This window comes from Lissotriton vulgaris, chromosome 4_1 (genome assembly GCF_964263255.1).
Source record: "Lissotriton vulgaris chromosome 4_1, aLisVul1.2, whole genome shotgun sequence".
NCBI lineage: Eukaryota > Metazoa > Chordata > Amphibia > Caudata > Salamandridae > Lissotriton > Lissotriton vulgaris.
Window position 1 is genome coordinate 151,325,236 of NC_141691.1, and position 12,625 is coordinate 151,337,860.

At 49.1% G+C, this 12,625-nt stretch overlaps 1 protein-coding gene across 1 annotated transcript in view; it reads left to right on the forward strand.

Annotated features, from left to right (window-relative positions):
• The first annotated feature begins 1,022 nt into the window (after positions 1-1,022).
• The window catches only part of LHFPL1 (LHFPL tetraspan subfamily member 1), a 281,990-nt gene continuing 270,387 nt past the window's right edge, over positions 1,023-12,625 (forward strand). Inside the window, exon 1 of the mRNA XM_086918417.1 lies at positions 1,023-1,132. The gene's annotated coding sequence lies outside the window, so the exon portion shown is untranslated. The remainder of the gene's footprint in view (positions 1,133-12,625) is intronic.

Consider the following 12,625-nt stretch of genomic DNA (forward strand, 5'->3'; position numbering starts at 1 on the left):
CTCTTTATTGCAATTCAGTACCTTTATCTCTATGTTGTGAATTTGCTATTTAAGATATCCATTTACAAATCAGTTACTATCGGAGCATTTTTCCAACTAGTCCAGGACAAGTTAAATAAAAACGTTTGACCTGTATCGATAGAGAGATCTGTCACCTCTATTTGCTCAATGCAATCTGCATGGATTACCTGCACCAAATATCACTTTGTACATTAAATATGAAAGTTGGTGTTTATGATGTTGACAAGTTCACTGAAATTTAGTTCTTTTGAAAAGCGTTGCTCAAAGAGCATTCGTAGCAAACTTCCTACACATTATAGGGTCAGCCATTTTGGGAGTGAGAGAGGTGCAAGTGCTTCAGTTTCAAACAAAAACTTTTACTTACCATTTCCATGAAAGGTCCCATGCAATAAACTGTTCTCCAAGCCTCCCCAAGCTTGATTGCTGCACGACATACATTAACCTAATAGAAAAAGAAACATGCTCCTTGTTACCGTTCCGTAGAAGCAGATGCTATTGTAATGGTATATATATATAACCACACATTATGTCTTGTGCAACCGTGCTTTATACGGCTGCGTTTGGCAGGTGTTATTAAGAAGTGGCATTCATTTCAACAACCTCAGCAAATAGAAGGACGGAAGTGACCTCTCCAGGATTGAACAATGCGTCACCTTCCGCTTGCACAAAAAACTTCTGCAGCAGGTGCAGCACCAGTGACCCCACCCAGCGCAAGCATTGCCATTAACATAATAGGTGTAGCTGTGCCTAAAAAGGACCCGACATGAAAACCGGTTACCGATGTATAGTCTAAGTGATAATATCAAAGCACACCGCTTTCCGGAAGCCTGTTTGTTTGTACATCGCCTTTCTGTGCAGTAGAGTTTTTGGTGGGATGTTTTCGACGCTGCCGCGTCGCACGCAGTATCAGAGGGTGAAAGCGTCAGGCGCGTGAGGGGTTACTGAGGTGCGGGCGCGTGCCAAGCCGTCTCCTTCACCATAGGTAGCGGCAGCCGCGCGGCAGAGCAGCTCACCGGCCAGCACCAGCCAGAGCCGCGGAGCTCCGCGGATGCCAGCGTCGGCTCTCACGCAGCGCGCGCCTGCTACTGGGGGACGAGCGCCCGCGCGAGAGGTAAGACATCCAGGGGCCACGAGCGAATGGGAGGGGGGCATCCGTATCTGCTTAAGATCACAGGGCTCAGCAGGATACTGCCAGCCGGGAGCTTTCTGTAGAATGTTGTATATATCCCTGGTGTGTAGCCTTTGCATTATATTTATTATGGAATTATTACGACAAGGCAATATGAACTTTAGTGGTTATTTGCGGAAATTCTAAATGGAAAAATGCATTATTCATTTTGATTAATTGAGGTGCTGTTGAGACCCTGCCCTCTGGAAAACATAGCAACAATCTGCATTCCTGGGGCAGGGTATTTATGGTAAAGTGCCCGTCATATTTATTGTGCGAGTATGCACAGTATATTGCACTGGAATGAATGCGCTGGAGTTTGCAGCTGTGAATATTGATTGCACGAGCACTTGTTTTGTTTGAAATGCGTATGTTCCTTTGATCAAAGCTTTTCTAGCGTTGTACGCGGTAACATTATAAACCAATGGAAATACTTTAACCAGGGGGCACGGAAATGAAAGCAGCATGGCAGACTCAGCAGCACGGCAGACTCAGCAGCACTTGATTTGATTTTGATAAAGCAGGAGCTTGTTTTAGAAAAGTACATTTTTTAAAAAAATACTCCGCGTTCCATCGCATTTTATTTTCGCACAGCAGTTTGGAGACATTGCGCGTTCTCCGCCCACTTTATTTAGAGTCGGGGAGAGCGTCATGTGTAGAGCCAGACGAGGCAACGCCGGTGGACACCTTAGACAGCAACACGGGCACTGCTCAGTGGGTCCGAGCTCCACCGACCACCCGCCCTACTAGTACAGACATCCTGGGCCCGTATTACAGCCAGGGCGCACTTTTCCATGTTTACGCCACAGCGCACCCTAAAGCAGGTGCGCGGGTGCAAACATGGAAAGTGCGCCCTATCAAGAAGAATGCGCTGTCAAGAGAAATACAGAGCAGCTGTTTAAAAGCTGCGCCGTGTTTCTTTTTTCAGGCTGCAACCGCCTGCACTGTTAAAAGGGATCAGAGATCCTTTGAAGGCAGGTGCAGGGAGTGACTGCACCCACCTGCACGGGGATGTATGGGGGGGGCGTCCCTCATCCCTTTAGAGGGCTGCATTTAAAAGGTGCACTACCTTTTTGAAGCGCTTTTTCAGTGTGTCCCCAGCCAGCTTCTTTGCCTCAGTGCCCAGGTCAGTAATACAGGAGCAGAGGCAAAGTGATTCTCTCATTTGCATTGGCCACGCCCCCATGCAATGGAGGGAACGTCATCTAATGATAGCGCTGGCTCTGTAAGTGCACCAGCGCTATCTGTATTACAAAAGGGGCTGGACAAGCATCTGTGGCCCCTTCTGTAATACCAAAGTGCCTCGGGGGCGCATAGAGCGGGTGCAAATACCCATTGCGCCGCCCGGGATGATTGTGTAATACGGCCTCAGATGTACTTTTTCATGTTTGCATCCATCAAAAAACAGCTGGGGCTGTATTACGGATACCTTCCTTGTTTGCGCCACAGCGCACCTTTCAAAAGGTGCGCCTCGCGCTAACAAGGAAAGTACGCAGTATTAGAATGAATGTGCTGCCCCCAGGGCAACCACAATTCGTGCTGCCCTGGGGTAGGCACATTTTAAGAGAAATATGGAGCAGCTGCCTAAAAGCTGCTCTGTGTTAGGCGGCACCCGTTTAGAGATCCCCTTGCAGGCTGGTGCTATGATTGACTGCCCCCGCCTGCAAGGTGATGTCTGGGACGTCACGAGACCCCTTTATCCCCTGCAGAGGATGCCTTTAGGAAGCGCTCTGAAAGAGCACCCAGGGCTTTAAGTGGGATGAAAAAACTGGGGGGTCTTTCAAAGGGGCGTGACCAGTTTAATTAGGGGCGTGGCTTTAAATTACTTACGCAAAAAAATGTGTGCTTAGCATAGTGTGCTGCCCGACTGCTATTTTGCTGTTTCTGTCATTGCATCCAGATATTTGATACAACAAGTAACATCATACCTACAATAAGTAAGGAATATTGGCTTTGTCAATGGTTATTAGTTGCAGAAGCTGCAACTATGACTTTTATATAATATTGACAAAGCTTCCAATTAAATCCCTGGTGACCCAGCACAATGTTGCTGCTCTTGCGTTTCAGAAAGAGAAGGTAAATCCAGAAAGAAAATGACTCTTAAAGGATTTCCCTTCCCCACAACGCTCCCCTGGCATGACGTCATGCTGTAACTTCTCTACTACTGAGAAGTGAGCAGCGCACATCCATGTGCCTGCTGTCTCGAAACGGGTCTCTATCAGGCTTTGTTTTGTGCCCTGATACTTTTTTCCGGACTGCAGTGACAGCAAACTGTGGTCACTGCAATCTGGAAAAAAACGGACCGCCTGTGTCAGGGCTCAAAACAGAGCCCGATAGAGACCCGTTTCGAGGCCCCCTGAAAAAAACTGCCGGTGCTCAGACCCCTTGAGACCCGGCCCACCTAAAGCCCTGAGAGCACCACCTTTTTGTGGTACACTTTCAGTGCGTCTCCTAAAAGCATGCTTATCTCTGCGCCTGCATCGATAATTGGGCGTGGGCACAGAGGCAAAGTGGTTCATTTGCATGAGGCAACGCCCCATGCAAATGAGGGAATGCCCTCTAATGATAGCACTGGTGCTACATGTGCTTTAGCGCTATCTGTATAATAGAAGGGGCCCCTTCTATAATACCAAAGTGCTCTGGTCTGCACAAAGTGGGTGCACATGGCCGCTGCGCCCCGTGGCACTCTGTGTAATACGACCCCTGGTGGTCTTGATGAGGAAAACATAAAAATGACCCCACACTCTGGGAGAAACAAATCCCTGTTTTGAAAGTTTGCTTTTGAAAAAATAATAACTTTGCTGAGTCTTATTGAAACATGGCAAACTCCCAACTAAGCAGCAGTGTCTTCAGAAGTGCGTATGTGGCGGCGGCTTCTCTGAAAGCTCAGAGAAATATAGTGGACAGTCATCTGCTAGGAGGATGGAGGTTATGACCACTTGGACAGCCACCTACTAAACTCTAAGTGAGGCCAAATGTCCTTTTCGTCATATCCGTTCTATACCTTACATGGCAGGCCTTTGCAGCAAAAAACAGTATCACAAGCATTGGAGGAGAGGATGTGGCCTAACGGCTAGAGTGGTGGATCTCAAAGCTGGGGACCCGGGTTCGGGTCTCAGCAGGGACGCTCAGCATCCTATGATTCTGGGCAAATCATTTAATCTCAACGTGTATAACAAAATTAATGTGTCCAATCCATCTGTAACACAACTGGTGCTTGTGTAAAGCACTCCAATGCCTTTGGGTCGAGTTCTCGTCATATAAAACTCTAAAAAAAAAAAAAAAAAAAACCAAGTATTGCCCTCAAGAAAAAGGTTCTCTAATGGCAGGCTGCAAAGGGGTTTCCGGCGGCACAGCTGATGTTTGCAGTCGGAAATAAACCATATGGTTATTCTGAATCGGTTCCGACTGGCTCTTGGAGTATCTGTGATGGTCGGAACCGCATTGTGCACCTCTATGGACAGCATTTCCGACTGACCGATTACGATGTAGATTTCCAACAGTCTTTCTGAGTTGGCCTGTCCGACATGAAAAGGCTTTAGAAGAGTGACTTTTGGGGACCTCTAGCAGGTCCCCATTCATCCTGTGGCCTCCGGTTGGGGGCTGTGAGGGTATCTAAGCGACCCCCCTGTAAAACCCTGCACTGTGTGGCAGACACAATGGGGTGCCTGCTACCAGGTGCAGGGTTTTCCTCAAACAACCCATTTTCCCATAGGATACCGTGTTACGTCCGGTTGTCGGTCGGAACGCCAGCTCCAGGGCCGGACTGGCCATAGCGGGCACCAGGCGTTTCCCCGGTGGGCCACCAGGGTGGGGGCCGATTTTGGGCCCCTGGGGACCATTTTTGTTACCGGTGGTTGGCAATATTGGCCCCGTAACAAAATCTGCCAAAACTGGCCCTCACAAACAGCTCGGATGCACCCCTGTTAGAACCGGCTGTCTCTAGTTGGCAGAGGTATGCACTTCTGACAAATAGGGACACACCTTTTCTAGTCAGGGCAAGGGGATCACACCCTTTGATAACCCCTGCTCACCCCCTTGGTAGCTTGGCAGAGCAGACAGGCTTATCTCAGAGGCTGTGCGTTAAGCATTTATGACCACATACAGTAATAAAGTGAATACACTACAAATGGACACGACAGTAGTATTATAAAAATAAGGATTTTTATATAAGGCTAAGCACAAGACCAAATTACGACAAAAATATACACAATCTTAATAAATACTCTTGGAAGGGAAAATGATAGTTCAAATGTAGTTTCTTCTTGAGCACAAAGTCTTTCGTATCAAAATCAACTCTTCTTCCTGGAAACACAGTTCTTGGCAACAATGTAACCCACACGGGAGTTACACGACGTCGAGGCAAAGTTAATCCAAAAGTTCGGCGTCGACCGCGAGGAGCGCTGCGTCGAGCCCGGAGTCACACGGACCCCCAACAACACAGTACCGTCGGAAAATGAAGCACACGATGATCAGCGGCGTCGAGCAATCCGGCGTCGCGTCTTCGGTGTCGATCAGGCCTCAGTAGTCGTCGATGTCGATGATGATGTTGCAAGAGTGAGCAGCGCTCACGGCGTCGAGAGGGCACGAGGGCGATGCGATCAGCAGCGGTGCAGACACGAGGGCCCTTGGAGCTGGAGCCGAACTCACTACTCACTGGCGTTGCTGCTGGCGTCGATCGGGCCCGGCGGCCGGCGTTGAGGAAGCGGGACACTGGAGCCGTTACTCACTATGTCGAGCTGGGTTCGGCGACGTCCGGCGGCGTCGAGATTGCTGGTTTTTTCAGAGGTGCTGGATTCACAGGTTCCAGCAAATAGCACTTGAGCAGATGAAGTCCTTTAGCCCTGTGACTTCAACAGGAGACTGGCACTCTTCCAGTCCTTGGAAATTTTCTTCGCAAACCGTGAGAGTACACACACAGTTCCTCTCTCCTGGTTCCTTGGCAAAAATAAAGAAGCACCGCAGGAGTCCCCCCAGCAAACAGCACACTGGCAGAAGGGGTAGGCAAGTCCTTGGATCAGCAGGCTTCTTGTCCTTGGTTTCAGGGTTCCTTGTCAGAAGTGATCTAAATTCTTGGTTCAGGGGTCCTTCTCTTATACCCCTTTTTGGCTTTGATCCCTTTGTCCATGCAGGGGAATTTCCCAACATCCTGGGTCTGTTGTGGGTGGAGCCAGGCAGAAGCACCTGGCCTATTCACTGAGCAGGGCTGGGTCCTCAGACGCCCAGCAGGAGGTGGAGCCAGTATTGTCACTGGCAGGAGCAGAGCTACCGGCCTCCTGGTAGGAGGTGGGGCTAGGATCGTCCATGGCAGGCACAGAGCCATCAGCCGCTTGGCAGGAGGTCGAGCCAGTATTGTATCAGGCAGGGCAGGCTATCAGCAACTACTCTCCCCCTACTCTCAACGCAAATGTCCCACTCATCCCACACTGACTCATCCAGACCTCTGGAGCCACCCAGCTCCTGTCACACACACGCAAAACCAGCAGAAACCAGAAATGGTTAGACAAGAAAATAGACACTATCTAAAAGTGCTATTTTCAAACCCAGAGTCCAAAAACCATCCACACCAACGGATGCGTAATTAAACCCCGAGTTCAGGGATACCAAACTCGACATTGCACCATGCTCCCCGAGCCAGCTAGGATTATAGCATTAATAATCCCGGCGGCCCATTCTAACTAATGGAGAGCAGGTTACCTCGCAATAGTGAGAAACGAAGATGGCTGTAATTCACTATTAGGACATGCCAACTTGGTCAGGCGTGTCCTACCTTATACTTACAACGCACCCTGCCCGCGGGCCTACCATAGGGGTGACTAACATGAAGTTAAGGGAAGGGTTAGGGACTGGCAAGTAGGTGTACTTGCGCAGTCAGCGTGACAGTACCAGACTGCACGTAGATCTCGCAATGACCGACCCGTAGACATTCTTTTACGAGGCCGCTCTGGTAGGTGGCACAACACGTGCTGCAAGCCCACGAGCGGCATTTGTATTTACAAGCCCCGGCACTCCTGGTGCACTAGACTAGGGACTGACAGTAAACCAAATAAGCCAAACATGGAATTCAATCTATACATCAATTTAACATAGGGAGCACTTGCACTGTGGCACTGATCAGCAGTGGCACAGCGCCCAAAGCATTATCCAGCAAAACATCGTAAAACAGTGGAGGCAAACAGAAAAAATGGAGGAGAGACTCAAGCCAATGATGTCAGGTCTAACAACCCCCCTCCCTCCCGGGGGGCCGGCTGAGCAGTTTGCCAGGACCGGCTTCGGTTCCCAGTCCGGACCGACCAGCTCCCATAGGAAACAATGAAACTTTAACCGCGACTCGGTCGGTTCAGAATCCGCGATGGTGTCGGGCGGAAAGTTTCCGCCCAACATCGTAATGAGGCCCTTGCTTGTTCCGGCTGCGGGCCTCCCACAGATACCCGACCCCAACCACCTACATTGTATCCTTCTCAACACCCGATCAGTCCACAGGCACGCCATCGACCTATGGAACCTACTAGACACCATCTCTCCGGACATCGCCTTCCTTACGGAAACATGGATGAATGCTTCCTCAGCACCAGACATCACCATTGCCATCCCTGATGAATATAAGATCACACGCAAGGACCGCACCAGCCACACAGGAGGAGGAATCGCTATAGTCCATAAGAAATCTATCCGCATCTCAACCAGCTCTGACGCCAACCTCGCCAATTCCGAACACCTTCACTTCCAGATCCACATCGACCCCAAGACCACACTCAGAGGCACCCTCCTTTACAGGCCACCAGGACCCCGCGCAAAATTCAGTGAAGACATCACGGACTTCATCACTCCACACGCGCTCCCCTCCAAAGAATACATCCTTCTGGGAGACCTCAACTTTCACTTCGATAAGATCAACGACCGCAACACCGCCACCCTCGTGGACAACCTCTCCAACCTCGGACTTAAACAACTGGTCACTTCCCCCACCCACATCGCAGGTCACACACTCGACCCCATCTTCACCTCCAGCAACCATGTCTCCTTCAGCCACACTACGGACCTCATCTGGACTGACCACAGATGCGTTCACTTCACCTACAACAAACCAAAACCCAGCATCCACCTCCAACCTACCTTGAAAAGGAACTGGAACAAAATCGCCACAGACCAAATCTCCGCATCGCTCCTTCAACACACCCCAGCCCCCTCCTCCAACGCTAACGAAGCCGCCGCTAATCTCACCCTATGGTTATCCAACACCGCTGACACCTTAGCACCTCTGAAAAAACATCAAAACAAACCTGGCAGCAAGAAGGCCTCATGGTTCAACGATGATCTCAAGAAGTCCAAGAAACTCTGCCGCTCCCTTGAAAAGGCCTGGAAAAAAGACCCAACCACCAGCACCAAGGACGCCTTCAAAAACGCCACCCGCACTCACCACCAACTAATCCGAAAAGCCAAGAAAGCAGCATTCAAGGATCGACTCGACAACAACGCTCACAACAGCAAGGAACTTTTCAACATTGTCAAGGAATTTTCCAATCCCTCGGCCAACTCCAACGACATCACCCCCTCTCAAACCCTCTGCGACTCCCTAGCCTCTTCTTTCCACAACAAGATTGCAGACATCCACAACAGCTTTGACAACCAACCCGGAAACCAACCCACCCTACCGTCTGCTGTCCATCCTCCCCCCGTGAACACCCTTAACGACTGGAAGCCAATCTCCACTGAAGACACCATCCGCCTGATGAACTCCATCCACTCAGGATCCCCCACAGACCCATGCCCTCACCACATCTTCAACAAAGCAGACTCCGTCATAGCACCGCACCTCCGAGACGTCATCAACTGCTCCTTCAACTCCGCTACCTTCCCTGAAGACTGGAAACACGCTGAACTCACCGCCCTTCTGAAAAAACCAACAGCGGACCCCACCGAACTCAAAAATTACCGCCCCATCTCGCTTCTTCCATTCCCGGCCAAAGTCATCGAGAAAGCCGTCAACAACCAGCTCGCCGCCTTCCTCGAAGCCAACAAATCCCTCGACCCCTCACAATCTGGCTTCCGAGCAAAACACAGCACTGAGACCGCCCTCATCGCAGCAACAGACGACATTCGAACTCTACTGGACAATGGAGACACAGTCGCCCTCATCCTCCTCGACCTCTCTGCAGCATTCGATACAGTCTGCCACAGCACCCTTCTACAACGCCTCAATAACATCGGAATCCAAGGAAAAGCACTGGAATGGATCACCTCGTTCCTCACCGGTAGAACCCAGAGAGTCCGCCTTCCTCCATTCAAGTCCGAGGCCTCTGAAGTCATCTGCGGCGTACCTCAAGGATCCTCACTCAGTCCCACCCTCTTCAACGTATACATGAGCCCCCTCGCGGCCATCGCACGCCAACACAACCTCAACATCATCTCTTACGCGGACGACACTCAACTGATCCTTTCTCTCACCAATGACCCCGGCGCCGCCAAAGCTAACCTGCACAAAGGAATGAAAGAAGTCGCCGAATGGATGAAACAAAGCCGTCTGAAACTGAACTCAGACAAAACAGAAGTCCTCATCCTAGGCACATCCCCCTCTGCTTGGGACGACTCCTGGTGGCCAGAAGCCCTCGGAAAAGCACCCATCCCGACAGACCACGCACGGAACCTTGGAGTCATTCTGGACTCTTCACTCTCAATGAACAAACAAGTCAACGCCGTATCCTCTTCCTGCTTCAACATTCTTCGCATGCTCAGAAAAACATTTCGCTGGATCCCCTCCGAAACTAGGAAAACAGTCACCCACGCCCTGGTCACGAGCCGACTGGACTACGGAAACACCCTCTACGCAGGTACCACCGCTAAACTCCAGAAGAAACTCCAACGAATCCAAAACGCCTCAGCCAGGCTCATACTAGACATCCCACGCAACAAACACATCTCTGGTCACCTTAAAGACCTCCACTGGCTACCCGTCAATAAGAGGATCACTTTCCGACTGCTCACCCACGCACACAAATCACTTTACGACATCGGACCAGACTGCCTCAACTCTCGACTGTCCTTCTACACCCCCTCCCGCCAACTACGCTCTTCCGACCAAGCCCTCGCCACTGTACCTCGCATCAACAAGACCACCATGGGAGGCAGATCCTTTTCTTACCTGGCTGCTAAAACATGGAACTCACTCCCCGCTTACCTCCGCCTCACCCAGAACCACCTAGCGTTCAGAAAACAGCTTAAAACGTGGATATTTGACAAATAATCCTCCTCCTCCTCCTAAGCGCCTTGACACCCTCTGGGTATGTAGTGCGCTATACAAATTTTATGACTTGACTTGACTCTGAGCAGAGCTTTGGGCACCTGACCTCAATTGTTTTACAATTTAAGCACTGGGAGGTGGTGCTTCACAATGAGTAAAAGGCCACTGCCACAGTGAAGGTTGCATGTTGGGTGAGATGAACAGCTAAACACCTAAGAACAATGTAGCACATACAGGCTACACCTGTGGAGAAGGAGCGAGACTGGATGGCTGTGGGAGGAGGTAGGATTGGGCGCTGTGGGGTGGAAAGTCATTTTGCTGGTGGGGGAAGTGAGTGTGCATTTGCTAGTACTTGAATGTGTGTGTTCAAGTGTCAATGTGCCGGCACATGTTTGTGTTTTTTTCAGTTGCGTGTGTGTCGTATCTAACCTCAGTGTCATGTCCCACCCTCTCTATGTTGAACATTAGATTGCCCCATATTAACTTCGGTGGGCCATCTATTTAAAGGATCGTTCCCAGCTTTCCTTTAATGAGGGCCTCTCTACACCAACAGGGCCACCATTTATACCTTACAGGAGTCTGGAACTAACATGAGCAAAAATGGAAACTGCCTACTGCTGTCTGTTTAAAGAGCCTGTAAAATCCACCAAGAACATCAAAAGTCTGTATGAAAGTGGCGAAAAGAACAATGAAACACAAGGCCACCATAAATACAGTATCACTCATGTAGGGTGAAAACTGCACTAAGGCACCCCGGCTTTCAAACACACCTTAACTACCAGTGCCCTGGCAAAGTAATAAATGAACGTTTAGTGAAGATTTGTTCATAAACGATTCTATGGGGAATATTTTATTTTGCTTAGAATGGTGGCCCTGGCATAACATCAGTGGACCCACTTGTCGTATTGGCGGCATTCCTGACATAATTGTGGTACCCTATAAATAATTGTGGTGAAAGTCATTGACATATGGTAAAGATCACTGCTATTTGATAATAATGATAATTGAGCATGAAGGCCAAATCTGTCTATGTGTGGCAAAGTATATTTGCTCATTTTATAATATAGGCTTATAGCCCCCAGACGAGGTCTAAATCCAAGTTATTAGAACATTGGAATGTTGGGAGCTCCATTGAAAACAATGGAGTGCTCTGGGCTTATAATGGCTGGTATGCGCCTGGAGCTCCAACATTCCAGTGTTTCTTTGCTCACAGCTCTGGCTGTGAACAAAGGCTTCAGGGAGCCTGAGGGGATTTCAATCCCCTCACGCTTCCAAAAGGCTTTGTTTTTTTTGTTAGAACATTCTGTCCTCTAGTGACAGAATGTTCTAATAGCCTTATAGCCCTCCGTAGATGGGCTATACCGCTATTAAAGTCCCTCTCCCTTGTTAAAGGCCCTCGCCTTCGGCTCGGGGCCTTTAACGCTGGGAAGGGCCTTTAATAGCCGGTATAGCCCTCTACGGCGGGCTATAAGGCTACATTAAAAGCCCTGAACCAGAGTTATAGGCCTGTGCTGTAGGCAAGGGACTATAACGAGGAAGAAGACATTTTAAAAACCAGTAAAGCCCAACGACAGAATAGCTATAAGATAATTAGAATATTCCACCCGCTAAGGGTAGAATGCTTTAAATTAAAAAGGGAGAAACACAAAGAAAAAAAACACTGGAATGTTGGCGCTCTGGCTGTATACCATCCATTATAAGCCTGGAGCTACTCCATTGTCTTCAATTGAGCTCTCAACAGTCCAGTATTCTAATATTGATGGGCTGAGGTTTGGAGATGCCACGTGTACATACTAAACATAAAAAAAACCGAGATTTAAGGTCAAAATTGTATTCTTTTCATGGGAATTCGGAGCATTGGGGTAAATGAGCATATTTATCCAAAATGAAAAGTTTGTGTTTGATAGTAACATTTGTGCAAATAACTGCATTTCCAAAATATATTTAAAGCTGATTTGTGAGTAATAATTCATGCTGAGTTCCGAAGGCTTATTTATAGTTTTATTTCCTAGGTCCATAGGGCACTAACTGCTACAGACATTGTTTTATGACCTGTGTACAGGAGTGTCCTCAACGGTGCTGATAACGCCTTTTATTATCTAATCACCTCTGCTATCTTCAGCAAGATTGGAGTAAACTGTCTACTGCCTGGTCCTGTAAGGTCTCTCTAATTTGAATCCTATCCTTTCAGCCTG